Source organism: Adiantum capillus-veneris, chromosome 3, assembly GCF_014529385.1.
Source record: "Adiantum capillus-veneris isolate H3 chromosome 3, ASM1452938v2, whole genome shotgun sequence".
Taxonomy (NCBI): Eukaryota; Viridiplantae; Streptophyta; class Polypodiopsida; order Polypodiales; family Pteridaceae; genus Adiantum; species Adiantum capillus-veneris.
This window is the reverse complement of record NC_140933.1, coordinates 59955510-59970269: the sequence shown is the minus strand read 5'-3', so window position 1 is coordinate 59970269 and position 14760 is coordinate 59955510.

Here is a 14760-nt window from a genome sequence, read left to right as displayed (position 1 = left end):
CGAGACAGAAATGGCCGACACTACGGGCAAGATTTTTATATGATTTTCACAAGGAAGCATCTCTAGTTGAGATGGATGCGAGGCTAAAGGCTCTAAATCAGGATGTAAGTGAGGAATTTACCTTGTTTCTGGATTGTTTCAAAGCATGTTGGGCAGAGTTAGCAGCGGCTATGCAGCTAGCCAATGGTGAGTACTTCAAATTGGATAAGTTTATTGCATGATTACATCCAAATGTGCAAGAGAAAGTGGACTTTGAAAGTCCAGAGAACTACAATGGGGAAGTGGAAATTGCAAGGTCGAAAAGTAGAAAAATTAAAAAGAAGATAGAACAAGGCATAGCAAGTTATGAAGCAATGCCACCTGCTCAACCACAAAATCCTTGAGAGTCAACTCAGGAGGAAAATCAAGGCAGTGGATACGTATGGTTCAGGATCTATTGGAGCAGATGCAAGAGTTACGATTGAGTGTTATGGATAGTAGGGGACAGCCAAAAGGAGCAAGGGGAAGGGCAGGGCCGCTACCTAGAAGGTGCCATAATTGTGGTGAAGAAGGGCATTATGCGCCAGACTGTCCTCATCCTCCGAGGAAAAGAGGTTGTATCTACCCATTGTTTGGAAGTGGGAGAGGCCAAGCAAAATTTAATGGCCCGAGGGAGCAGGCAATTGAGAATCCAGTGGAGCATGCCCAAACGGATGGTGGTGAAGTCCTTAGGGTGAACATCATTGGGGTGGATAAACAGGATGTCAAAGTGTTGGCTAACAAAAGAGCTAGAGCTAAAAGGAAACAGAAACTGAGCCAAAGACTAGAGCTCGTAAAGGCAAGGAGAAAGTATCCGAGGGGAAAGAGAAACAAGTGGATTTCTCGCTTGGGCGTGGTCATCCAGAGTATGATTTGGTGAGTGATGTCCAAATTCAAAGAGCTAATATTAATTTTGGAAAGTTGTTGGAAACTTGGCATTGAACCCAACGTTGAGGTGATAGTGGTCGACTAGTGTTAGCACCAGGCTGCCAAGGGGTAAGCGCAATGTGCAGGTAGTGCAAAATGAGGCACTCAGGTTAGGTAGCTCGATGGAGGTTATTCCTTTGGTGGATGCTGTCATCAAGAAAAGGATGCAGGTTCAAGACTATATAGATGGTGGAGCATAGGTTTGCATCATGACGGAATCTGCAATGAGGAAAACAGGGGTTAAGGTGGTAGCCAAGTCCAATGTGCACATGAGGATGGCTAACCATGCTAAAGCTTGGTGTTTGGGCGTGGCGCGAGATGTAAGAGTGAAAGTTATGGGTATTGAGTGGAAGACAGGTGGTGCTAGATCTGAGAGAGTACACCCTCGTGTGCGTTTTTTGTATGCTTCGGCCTACACCTATGATTGGATCTATCTTTGGTTGTTAAATGAAGAAAGTCCCCCCATTTTGAAGCGTGCGGTTGTTTTGTGCCGAGTTTCCCTTCCCCCTTCATCTTTGCTCTGTTGCAAGTGGGTTTGGGTGTGTGTCGGCAGTGTTGCCCCCCCCCCCCCCCCCCCCCCCCCCCCCCCCCCCCCAAGCAGTGTGTGTGCAAAGAGGGAGAGAAAGTGTGTGGTGTCGTGTACAAAGGGAGGCGATCGTTGGCAGATGTTCTATGGGTGTAGGTTGTGTTATGCCTTGTGTGGGCTCGAATGAGTCTTCATGAGCATGTGTGCACATGTGGTCTTGGTGATTGTGTTGTTTGGAGGTGGTTTCCAAGTGGGCAAGGGTGTTGTGTATACATTGAGCTATAGGAGGCATTTCTGTATGTGTGCTAGGCGTGTTCCATGTTCCCCCTTTCCATCTTTTGGTTCCCTCACCGAGGAGCATGCTGATTTCTCCCGTTGGTGAAGTCAAAATAGAGGTTTTCGTATTGATAAAGATGGCATCTCAAAGCTATGGTCCGATTTTTACAGGTGAAGAGAATGCAGACGAATGGTTTGCAGATTTTGAATTGTACATGTTGTCTCTGCAAATGCCTAGCAAGGATAGCAAGATGCAAACCTTCCTATTGGTGATGCGCGAAAAGGTCGAATTGTGGTTCGAAGCTTTGGAGATTGAGCCGTCGAGACAGGAATGGCCGGCTCTACGGGCAAGATTTTTACATGATGTTCACAAGGAAGCATCTCTAGTTGAGATGGATGCGAGGCTAAAGGCTCTAAATCAGGATGTAAGTGAGGAATTTAGCTTGTTTCTGGATTTTTTCGATGCATGTTGGGCAGAGTTAGTAGCGGCAAGGAGAAAGTATACGAGGGGAAAGAGAAGCCCGAAACTAGCAAGAAAAGAAGGCATTGTAGGATTAAAAATATGCATTTCTAGCTTAGGCGTGGTCATCCAGAGTATGATTTGGTGAGTGATGTCCAAAGTCAAAGAGCTAATATTAATTTTGGAGAGTTGTTGGCAACTTGGCATTGAACCCAACATTGAGGTGATAGTGGTTGACTAGTGTTAGCACCAGACTGCCAAGGGGTAAGCGCAATGTGTAGGCAGTGCAAAATATGGCACTCAGGGTAGGTAGCCAAATGGAGGTTATTCCTTTGGTGGATGCTGTCATCAAGAAAAGGATGTAGGTTCAAGCCTATATAGATGGTGGAGCATAGGTTTGCATCATGACGGAATCTGCAATGAGGAAAACAGGGGTTAAGGTGGTAGCCAAGTCCAATGTGCACATGAGGATGGCTAACCATTCTAAAGCTTCGTGTTTGGACGTGTCCCAAGACGTAAGAGTGAAAGTTATGGGTATTGAGTGGAAGATAGGTGGTGCTAGATCTGAAGACGAAGGAAAGCCATTTCCATCCTATGGAGGCAAGAGACAAGGGTGACATCACCAACTATGAGTACAAGACCAAAATGGCTTATGATGAGGGCTATACAAATACGGGGGAAGAAGAAAGAAAGGATGGTATGCTCAAGATTGATGATGACTTGTTAGGGGTCGCTGTGGAAGAACCTTGTGCGAAAGAGGAGGTGCAAGCATAGGTGCATGGCATAGGTACTGAAGAGGTGATCAATATGCTAAATGAAGACTTGACCAAGCAGGAGAAAGAAAGCTATGTCCAGTTGTGTGCATCCTTTCCAAACTTATTTACAAAGGAGCACAAAATAATCCTCAAGGAAGGATACAATCCTAAGGTGAAGAAGCTAAGGAGATTGGGTGAAAATCCAAAGGAAGCCTTTGGCTAGAGATCAATCAATTACTAGATGCAAGTATTATACACCCCGTGAAGGAGTAAGAGTGGGTTTCCCCATTGGTTATCACTCCTTAAAAAAATGGGAGGTGGCGGGTGTGTGTCAACTATAAGGCATTGAATGCCGCGACCAAAAGAAACCACTACCCATTGCCATTTCAAGATGAGATCTTAAATTAGGTGAATGGCCATGGAAGGTATTCCATTATGAATGTATTTTTTGATTACTTTCATATAGAGATTGTGCTGGAGGATCAGTTGAAGACTACCTTCATCTCTCCATGGGTTGTTTTTCTTATCGTAGGATTCCGTTTGGGCTGGTAAATGCCTATGCTACCTTTCAGGACTGGATGAACAAGGTGTTTGGTCCCTATTTGGGTAGATTCATCAGGGTTTTCATGGACGACATTGGATGTTACAGCTCAAGGGCGGATCATTTGTCAAAGATGCGACTATGTTCCGAAGGCTTGATGAAGAGGAAGGACAGTTGAGCCCCAAGAAGTGCAGATTAGCACAACCCAAGAATCATTGTTGGGCCATGTGGTACCACAAAATGGAATTGAAGAGGGTCCAAAAAAGGTCAAGGCTCTAGTCTTGATGGAGCCTCCTTCCAGTGCACACGGCTTGGCATCATTCGTGCATAGGTTGAAGTATCTCTCAAGGTTTTTTTGGATATTAACGCAATATGTATACCCCCTTCAAAAGAGGATGCAACAAGTGCATGGTTTTGAATGGGATAAGGAGGCTCAAGTAGCTTTTGACGGGGTGAAGTAAATCCTGTGTCAACTGCCTACGGTGTGTCCTTATCTTTCCATGATGGTAGGCACCGTAGCCATTGGGGTAATGCTATTGCAGAAGGTGGGAAGAAACTATGAACCTATTTATTTTGAAAGCAAGGTAATAAGTCTGTGGGGAGGAGACCTACACCAAAGCCGAACAGTGGGTCATGGCCTTAGTTCTTGTCTGCAGGACGTTCAAGCTATATCTCATCCTGCAAAAGTTTTTTGAGCTGATGGACAACAATTTATCGCCGGAGGTAGTGCTGCACTTGAAGCCAGGGAAGTGGATCATGAAGTGGGTGATAGAGCTACAGGATTTTGAGTTTGAATTCAAAATTGATCATACAAGTCGATCTCACATGGCAGATATTCTAGTCAGCAAGGCTGTTGATTTTCCAATCTATCCCAGGGTGGTGCGGGATGAAACCAAGGAGGAACTTGATTTAGTAGTACCATGTGGTTTGATGGAGAATATAGGAGGGTAACACAAAAGGCAGGTGGAGGTGTGGTGATACGAGATCCGCATGATAGGGTGATCTTTTCAAAATCCTATGACTTGGAAGATGTTCATACCAATAATGAGGCAGAGTATCTCACCCTCCATTTAGGTTTGAAACAGTGTGTTGAGTTTGGTATCTCGAGGTTGGTGGTGAAAGGTGATGCACTACTAGTCATCAAGGGCCAATGGTAGGTGAAACGGGATGCATGAAAGCATTGGTTCTATGCCATCAAGAAGTTGCTCAATTTTTTGAAGAGGTTTAGTTCAAACATGTTAGAAGAGAGCAGAACCAAGAAGCAAATCAGCTTGCAAGAAGCAAGTTATAAGTACAATCTATAGGTATATGTGTGGCCCCATCCACCTATGCTGTTCATGAGACCTTAAAAGAAATTGAAGACTTTTTTAGCACCAGTCAGTGCTCTGAAAGATTGTCTAAGCTACAAAAGTGGAGGATAGTGCAGAAGTCTTGCAAGTTTACACTGATAGGGGAGGATCTTATGACCTATGGATGGGATGAAGTGCTGCAAAGTGTACTGTACAAGGAAGAAAATCAGTATGGTGCTACAGCAATATGAGGAGAGTGGGAATCATGGTAAAGACCAAGTTCTGTTTTGAATCTTGAAAGTAGGTTTTTGATGGTCGTCGATAGTACATGATGTGAACTATTGGTGCAAAACTTGCCACGAATGTCAGACTATGGGTGAGAGGAGGTTGATAGCCAAGTCTCACAAGGAGCTATCATTGCCTAGAGTGATTTTAAGAAGTGGGGTCTGGATGCCATTGGTCCACTCCCAAAATTGGCAAGAGGAAAAAAGTACATTGTAGTGGCAATTGACTACCTTACCAAGTGGGTCAAAGCCAAAGCTATGAAGGAGGTAAATGCTCATGTTGTATCTCAATTTGTTTCTTATAGCATCTATTGTCATTTCGGAGTGCTATTGATGCTCATGTCGAATAGAGGACAAGGATTTAGGAGTAAGCTTATGAAGGCTTTAGTGGAGAAGCTGGGTATTCAACACCGGTTTTCTTCACCTTATCATCCTCAATGCAAAGGTTTGGTAGAAAGTGCAAATGGCCAAATCATAAAGATGCTGACAAAGTATGTTTACAAGCAGGAGGTGGAGTGGGAAGTGAATCTTGAAAAATGTTTGTGGGCATACAAGACGTCCTACAAGGTGGCAACCAATTTTACTCCATTTGAATTGGTCTACGGCAAGGAGGCGGTATTGCCAGTGCATATGCAATTAGGTGCTTTGAAGGGGATGTGGCAAGTCAATGCCACACAACAGGGGATGCTATAGGATTGAATTGTTATTCTCCAAGCTTTGCCAATGAACAAGGAGGCAGTCGCAAATTATTATGTAAAGCAGCGGGAGAAGCAGATTGCTAAGTTTAATCAGAGTTTGCTTGATAAAAGGATAGAAGAAGGTGATCTAGTGATGAATTATGAGAGCTATTTAAATTTTACTTTCCAAAAGAAAGTTCAAGAAGAAGTGGACAAGTCTTTACAGGGTACAAAAAGCTTTTTTGAAAAAGAGATTTGGTACTTGATGTAAACCAAATTGTTGTCAGGGGGATTGGGCAACCCACTTGAGGGGACTCGAGAGTATCAAACATGCAGTATTGTACATATTGCACATATTGTACATATGGTTGTGCCTTTTTCAATATGCTTGAGCAAAGTGTTGCAGGTTTCAAGTTTTGTAAGTATGCTTGTGGTTGAACATAAATGTTCAATTGGGGGGTGGGCAATGATGGTGCAACCAAAGTTGGTCCGTGTTGAAAAGTGTTAAGTGCAATGTTGTGTATACACACAAGTGCATGGTAAAGGGCTAAAGCCAATGTAGGAGACATGGGAAAGACAATGGCAGCAAAAATGTATACTAGACAATGATAGCGAAAATGTATAGTCAAAGTGTTTTTTCAGCCAAGGGGCCTCCAAATTGGGATAGTCGGGATGGCACATCAAGGTGTCCAAAATATGGGGAATGTGCCCTAGAATGTAGCGTTCAAGCTTTGCTCTAGAGGCCCGTCTAGACGGCTTGTCAAACGGAGCTTCGGTGTGAAAGATATGATAGTTCAAAGTTGGAAGGTTTTGAGGATCCCCGATGTAGGCATGTGAAGCTCGAGTTGTGGAGCATGCCGATCTTCTCAGTTTGTCAATCAGGGCCCCAGGGGGAAAGTGATGGCCATTTAAAAGTTTATCGAGGGGCTAATTGTGTGCCCATCTGGTCATATTGGAAAACGTGCCATCTGGTAGTTTTTGGGCCTTGTTGGAGTTCTTGGGGATAGTGCTTACCATGTGGGTTTATCAAGAATCAACGGCTCCTTAATCGAGGTCCTCAATGGAAAGTTATAAAAGGACGAAGTTTGGGGGCACCTGCTCGGAGTAAGGTGCCAAATGCTCTTTTGCCAACTTTGGCGGCTTGGGATTGCGGGACCAGGAAACCCAAGATGCGGCAAGGAAAGCACATTCAAAATTGACGACAGTGGTGTTCGCCCGAATTTTGCCATTTGGTGTTCCGATCACGGGGTGCCAAATTCTAGGTGTTTGAAGTAAAAGGGAAAAGGAAATATTTGGGCGACGACGCTGAGGTGATGTGGCAGGCAGCCTGCGGTGGGAAAATTGGTCGGGTGGCAGGTGGGACTCTCCCCCTAATCCTTTTAAGTAAAAACAAGAAGAAGACACTCCAAGGGAGCAACGACGGTGCCCGTCGCTGCCCCTTGGGTACAAAAGAGAGAAAAAAATTTATAAAAGGGTTGGAACGAAGAGGTAAAGAAAAGGGAGGGAGAGGCGCTGTCAAGGAGAAAGGAAAGAAAGAAGAGAAGGAAAGAAAGGAAAAAGAAGAAAGGAGAAAGGGAGACGAACAAGGAAAAGAAAAAAGAAGAAGAAGGTGGGTTTTTTTCCGCGAGCAAGGGCCAAGGGCAAGGAGGGAAAATTGATCTTCTTCTTCGGCTCCGGAGGAGGGTAAAGCAATCCTGAGGATTTTTTTTTGTGACCGGATGAGCGAAGAGAGAGAGAGAGAGAGAGAGAGAGAGAGAGAGAGAGAGAGAGAGAGAGAGAGAGAGAGAGCTCTATGTGGAGAAAGACACCACGGAAAGCTTGGTGCGGAGAGCTGGAGAAAGCACACCTCCCACATGTGTATTTTGTATGCTTCGGCCTACAGCCATGATTGGATTTGTCTCTGGTTATTGAATGAAGAAAGTCCCCCCATTTTGAAGCGTGCGGTCGTTTCGTGCTGGGTTTCCCTTCCCCCTTCTTCTCTGCTCTATTGCAAGTGGGTTTGGCTGTGTGTTGGCAGTGTTTCTCCCCCAACAATGTGTGCAAAGAGAGGGAGAAAGTGTGTGGTTTAGTGTGCAAAGGGCGGCAATCATTGGTGCATTTTCTATGGATCTAGGTTGTGTTATGCCCTATGTGGGCTCGGATGAGTCTGAGCGTGTGTGCGTATGTGGTCTTGGTGATTGTGTTGTTTGAAGGTGGTTTCCAAGTGGGCAGGAGTGCTTTGTATGCCTTGGGCTATAGGGGGCATTTTTGCATGTGTGCTAGGCATGTTCCCTGTTTCCCCTTTCCAACGTATACAAAATGTAGTTACTAAAATTAGTATACCCCTAACTTATATATAAGGTCTGGTATAGTTTTTCACCTTCAAGTTAGAAGAAACCAAACTTGATGCCGTATAGGTTACATTTTTCAAGTTAACACCTTAATCATATTGGCTTGTATTCTCTTTATAGCGGCATGTAATGGGATAACCACATGTAATTCACTAGCAATAGTTGACTTTTTTACTAGTAAAAATCCATGATTTGAATGTCTATATGTATGTTATCAATCTATTTCACTACCCTAGAACACACCCCTTGTAGTATATATCACAAACCCCCTCCCTTATATTTTAATAATGAAGGAGAAATTATTAGGGGCATACCCCTAACTTATACGCTTATCAAACCCCCCAAAGAACCCCCTTCCATTGCACTTGCATGGTACAATAAGTTTCTCATGGTGAATCCCCGGGGAGAGGATGGGGCAAAAACAAACTTTGCTTCTCAGGGACTTTTTTTAAATGTTTTTTCTTTATGTGTATGCTCCGTGATGATTGATGCCATAGGTGGTTCGCTTTGAAGTATTCACTGATGATGTGTTATTGGAGGTTGCCGAAGCCTCAAGATTTAGTAGAGAGAGCCTTTGTTATTACTTTTGAGTCAATACAAGCTGAGTTTTGGAAAATGGTGTAGAGTCAACTTAAATCTGATGCTTATGATGTAAATGATTTGTATGTGGAGATAAATTATCCTATAATTCATGCAATGAGAGAATCCTATAGCACAAGGGCTTCATTGCAAGATGAATGGTGAAGATGAGTATTTTGAGAGTGGATATAGTAATCTGAATATGGTGGTGATAGAGTGGATTTGATATTTGGTACATTATTTGATGGTGTCTTGCTTGATGAAGCATTTTTTGATGGGCATTTCACTTGCATTGAGTCTATGGTGTTTAAACACTCTTTATTCTTGAGGGACACCATGCATTTGAAACAAAGATGTCTAGAAGAAACTCATAATGCTGACGAAGGTAAGCAAGCTCTGGAGCCCCTTGATGTGCAAGAATGCGTATGTAAGGAAAGGGATCTAAAACCTAATGAATGTGGTGTATCAACCCCTTTGAGTTATATGATAGGTTATGTACCACTTGATGACACTAATGATTGCGAGCAAAGCAGTGGTGCTCTTGCTGATGCATATGTTGATAACTACGAGGCAATGTTTGTAGATGAGAATTTTTTTTCACATGATAAGGAAGCTCTTAAACTAGGTTGTGGCTAGCACACTCAGGCATGCAAAGTTTTTGATATTCATGATGTAGGGTCTTCTTGGATCACATGTATGGATACAATTGCTGATGATGATGGTTGAGACTTCAATGAACCCATGATGGAAGACAAATTGTCTATGGGTCACTATGTCCAAAACGCTCAAGAGAGGCTCCAACACTTGAAAATTCCAGGAAAAGTTGAGAAAATGCAGCATGTGTTGAGAAAATCTCATAATATTGATCCTCTTGCTAAAGATCTTCCACTTTATTTAGAGAATAAAGTCATAGAAGGTAGCATCACTATTATGGACATAAGGGATTTGGTCTATCTGTTTGTTGAGGAGATGCAAATAGATATGTATGAAAATAGGGTAGCTATGAAGGCCGATAAGTGTAATTCTTGACAAGAGGGTAATGGTTTGTACCCTAGTTCAAGAAGTGCATGCATCTCTCTGTGTTGTTGACATGACATGCTCTTCTTCTCGAGGAGCCTAGAGTATGGTAGTGTAGGCTTGGGAAGATTGCAAGTATTTTGTGTTTGATGAGGAAAAATCTATGTTTTTAGAGAATTTGTGTGGACCATATACACTTTGAACAATTGACCCAAGTGGGTGCTTTCCATAAGAAAATGCTCTTTTGTATAAATTGTATATACAGTGTGGCTTTTTGCGTCTTTTACTACTGCTGAGCATGAATGCTCTAGCAAACTGGGGGTTTGGCAAACTATGTTTGGAGTTTTTTTTAAAGTTTTTTTTGCTCTTGTTTCATGGCTAGAAACCAAAAATAATGTGTGGCACTAACTACTGACTCCTCATTTTAATCTAAATTGGATGTCATGAAAAATTGGTTTTCTTTATATTTGATAATTAGAGTTGCCAAGTGATGATAGATTTTTGTTATCATGCAAGCATGTGTGGATGAAGTTAATGCTTTGAATAACAATTCTTGAGTTGCTCCCCTATGGATTGTTGATCTCCTTGTTTTGAGAGTCCTCACTCATGCTGCTACCAGGGTTCCTGGTAATCTATGTATCTACCTAGCTTCCTATTTTTGTATCTATGAGATTGATGCGATGTGAGAATTTTTGCATGAGTTGATGAGCTCTAACTTATACATTGTCTTTATTTTTCCAATAGAAGCATAAGTTTACACACTTTAAAGCATTGGCCAAGGTGTTGTCAAAGGCTAATGATATAGTGAGTTTTTGAAGTGAGGGCGTTTTTGGCAAGAGCGTGCTCAAGCTCTCTTTCTTGTTCTTGTAGACAAGGGAAACCCATAGTTCAATTTTTTACTTTTTATGCTATTTTTAGCTTTTCATGCTTTTTGGTATTTTTGAAAAGAAACGTGCTTTATAGGATGACCTAAATATAAAAATATCATTTTTAATCATTATCGGATTTAAAAACGACCACCCGAAGAAAAAATGGGATTAAACAAGATTTTATGAGAATTATTTTTATTAAAAGCGACATTGTAAATACGTTGGGGTAGTATGAGAAAGTCATAATTATGTTGGGATATCACGGTGCAGCATAGTCTAGTCACAATCACATTAGTTATCAAGGTATTGTCTAATTAGTTAATTTTTATTGTAAAAATTAAATGGTAAGTGGGAGAGTTGGCTGCCAAAAGCAATGCCACGTGTTTAGCAAAGTTGCCAAAAAGATGCGGGCTAATTTGGGCTGAGAGATAGCACTACCTCCTTGCTTGGGGATCATCTGGCTTGGCTACACACCTATAAATTGGCATAGAGTGCTCAGCTTTCAGTGTCAACGGTTGCGTCTACTACCGCACAATAATACATATCTAATATACGGAGTGGTGCAAGCTCTCCATAACCATCTCCATAAGATCTTCTCTCTCGTTCGCACGAAGAAGAAGAAGAACATTTTCTCTCTACTTGCTTACTATCTTCTCTTCTCTTTTCACGGTGTGCATGCTCTCCAACAACTTCCTGGGGAAAACCTCTACATAGCTCTCATCATCGCTCTCTTGCATCAAAGAAAGAAGCCTCTCGACAGTTCGTAATCAATTCTAAAGCACGGTAAGAAGATTTAAACTCCATAGCCATCATCTCTTTCTCTCTCTATGTCGTTTTTTGAGTAGCTACTCTCTTGGTGGTTGCTTTTTTGTATATAAGGGCATTTACGGACTTGTTGGGTATGTATCAGGTTGCTCCATGATTCTTTCATTGTTTTAAGTACACTAATTTATGCACACAATGTGTTTATGGTTACGCGTGTACATAAAAAGCACTTTTCATTTCATGTCACGTAGGCGGTAGGAACACTGTTTTGGTTGTATCTCACAAATCGTTATGAATCAGGCCGAACTATTTACGTTAATTAATTACATTATTTAGAACATTTTCTCTCTTGGGTGTCACATGAAAATTCCACACGAGCTAAGAGTTATGGTCAAAAACAGCTTGATGTCAGGTCAAATTATTTACGTAAAAAATTAATTACATTATTTAGAACATTTTCTCTCTTGGGTGTCACATGAAAATTCCACATGAGCTAAGAGTTATGGTCAAAAAACAGCTTGATGTCCACTGCACAATCATCATTGTTGTTGGAGAAACACTATATAGACTCATTGGATGAGCCAACCCACTTAGTCAAATCAAAACCTTGATTAAAATTTTTCATAAATTTGTTTAGGTCTCTGAGATCACTTCATGAGTGTGCGTTATTAACAGTTTCATGTACGGGTTTACCTATGCATGTAGGGGTGCTACCCAAGGGAGTACCATATGACGTCGTGAGTTGAATGAGATGTTCATATATGATTATGGTTTGTTTTGGTGAGTTGATTTCAAGTTTAATGTCCATAAACTTAAAAGTGGGTATATGGTTAGCCAACCCGAACCGTACGGACATGTATAAATAAAGTGGCTCTCTTTTTTTGTTACTGTTTGTTGCATGAGTCTCATATGGGCAAATTGATGTGATAAGGTATTAATATATATATTGGGCCTAATATTGATGCATTGGTTTGAGATCAAATACTTTCATTTGCATGTTATGCATGCATCCAAAAATGAATTTTTTTTTTGCATATATGTGATGCTATGGTTTATGGTTGATCAAAGTGACAGAGCTGTTTTGCATCATGTTTATGTTGATGGAATGATGTCATGTGATTTATGGAACCTCACGGATGGATGTGGACACCTCATGTGCATCTGTATGTTGCTTCACCCTTCAAGGTCAAAACTAGCTCTATGTATTGAGGAGGTGAGGTGCAGTCATAGTGCATCACTTATGCATGATTGGATATTGTCAAAATTTGATTTTGATATCATGTTTAGTTATTGGTTGAACTTACTTTATGCATAAAAAGTTCATGTCTTAAGGGACATGTGTGTGGGCTTAGTTGATGGCAGTGGATATATCAAACTTTAAGTATGGGATCGATTCAGTATGGAACATGGTTTATGGTCAAGGGTTGAAATCCCTCATGGATTATGGTTGTTGTAATGTCTCCACCTTTCTAGCTAATGGGAATGAATTCAAAGCTTTAGGAGAAAGCATTGGTCATATAAACATGTAAAAACACTATCTCAAAAGCAATTAAAAATGGTATTTTTGAAATCTTAAGCACAACAAACCTAGGGCTAAAAAAATTTAGAATTAAGTTTGGACAAAAACTGACCCCGCTAGTCCCTCCTAAAGATTCAATGTCCCTCCTAAAGATTCAATGTGAATTAAATTGGTAAGAAAAATTAGATGGTTACAGTAATCATTTAAGCATAGACTTTTACTAAGGCCTCCCACATATTTTTCCGAGATATTTATAAAAATAGCTAAAAATAGGTAAAAATTTTAGCAAGGTTGATTTTTTTATTAGAGAGGCTGTGGAAGGAGGTAGCAAGAGTTGTTGGACACTGATTTAGCAGAAGATGGTGCCTTCTTGAGGATGGGGGCTGCTTAAGTAGCAAGTAGCTGCCAGATGCAACCAGAGAGAGCCCGTGTGTGCCTGAAAAACTATAAATAGGACCCTAGGCCTCTCATTTTCACTTAAACTTAGAGACCTGTTCATTTCTCTCTCACATAGAGAGAAACTATACTCAAAAATCAATAGAGAGAAAAAACTCTAACTGATTATCAAGGGTAATTAACCTAATCCCTTTTTAATTAGTAGAATTATGCTAAAGTACCTCTATTTTCTTGATTAATCTAATTAATTAAGAAGATTAACCCTCTTACATTATAGATTACTCTCTTAACTCTTAACATTTTGCTGATTACTTACATTAAGATTAAGGATATTAATCTAATTAATTATTAAGCCATATTATGACTGAATTTAATCTTTTTAGTCTTAAACTAAGGATAAATATATTAATTAACCTTATATTAGTACAATATAGTTATCAAAGCTTGATTACACTGTTAGGAAGCTTAAAAAATTATATCATAATTTTTTAATTAATTACAAAAAAATTAGTTATTTTTAACCAAAACACTAATGAGAAACCTACTTAATCAACTCAAATATTTTTAACCTGATTATTAAAGTTAGGAAACACTGTAAGAAACATGGGGTAATTACCTCATTGAAAGAAAATTAGTTTAAATCTTTAATTAAGCCAAAATAAATTGATTTTAGTTAAAAATAAATTGAAAAAATTAGCTAATGAAGTTAGATAATTATGTGCTATTTACAGATTTAATATACATCATAAGTAATTCATGATAATTAGATTATGGTCAAAAAATTAATCTAGCTATTTAACTAGACCAAAATAGAATTATTTTAACTAAAATAAAAGGGAAAAATTAGCTAATCAAGTTAGATAATTATGTGCTATTTATCAAAGTAAGCCATGATACTTAGCTTAAGGTCAAAAAATTAATCTAGTTATTTATTTTATAAAAAACAAACAAATTTTAGCTAAAATTAAGGAAGTTAATTTTAGCTAATGTCTAATTTTAATCTAGCTAAGCAAGTTAGACAATTATGTACTATTTAGGAGAGCTAGTATACATTATAAGTAAGTTGTGATAATTAGATTAAGGTCAAAAAATTAATTTAGCTATTTAATTAAGCCTAAAATAAACTAATTTTAGCTGAAAATAAAAAAAGAAAATTAAATAACTAATTTGGATAAGCTCCAAGAAGCAAAGTTTAAACTTCAAATAAACTAATTTTAAGCTTAATAAAGATGGAGAAATTAGGAAAAAGATATGAAAATTTATAAGAAAATTAAGAGAGCTTAGAAAATCCTTAAGGAAGCTATGAAAAATTTTTCTTATCACCGATAGACCGCACGGACCACCACCAAATGTTGTCCTTTCATCAGTAGGTAGGGTAATCTAAGATGGGGGGAAAGTCAGACTCAACAGTCTGCACTGTGAGTAGCAAAGAATTGCCAGATACAGTTAGAGATAGCCTGTGTGTGCCTGAAAAACTATAAATAGGACCCTAGGCCTCTCATTTTCTTAGACTCGGAGACCTGGCATTTTTC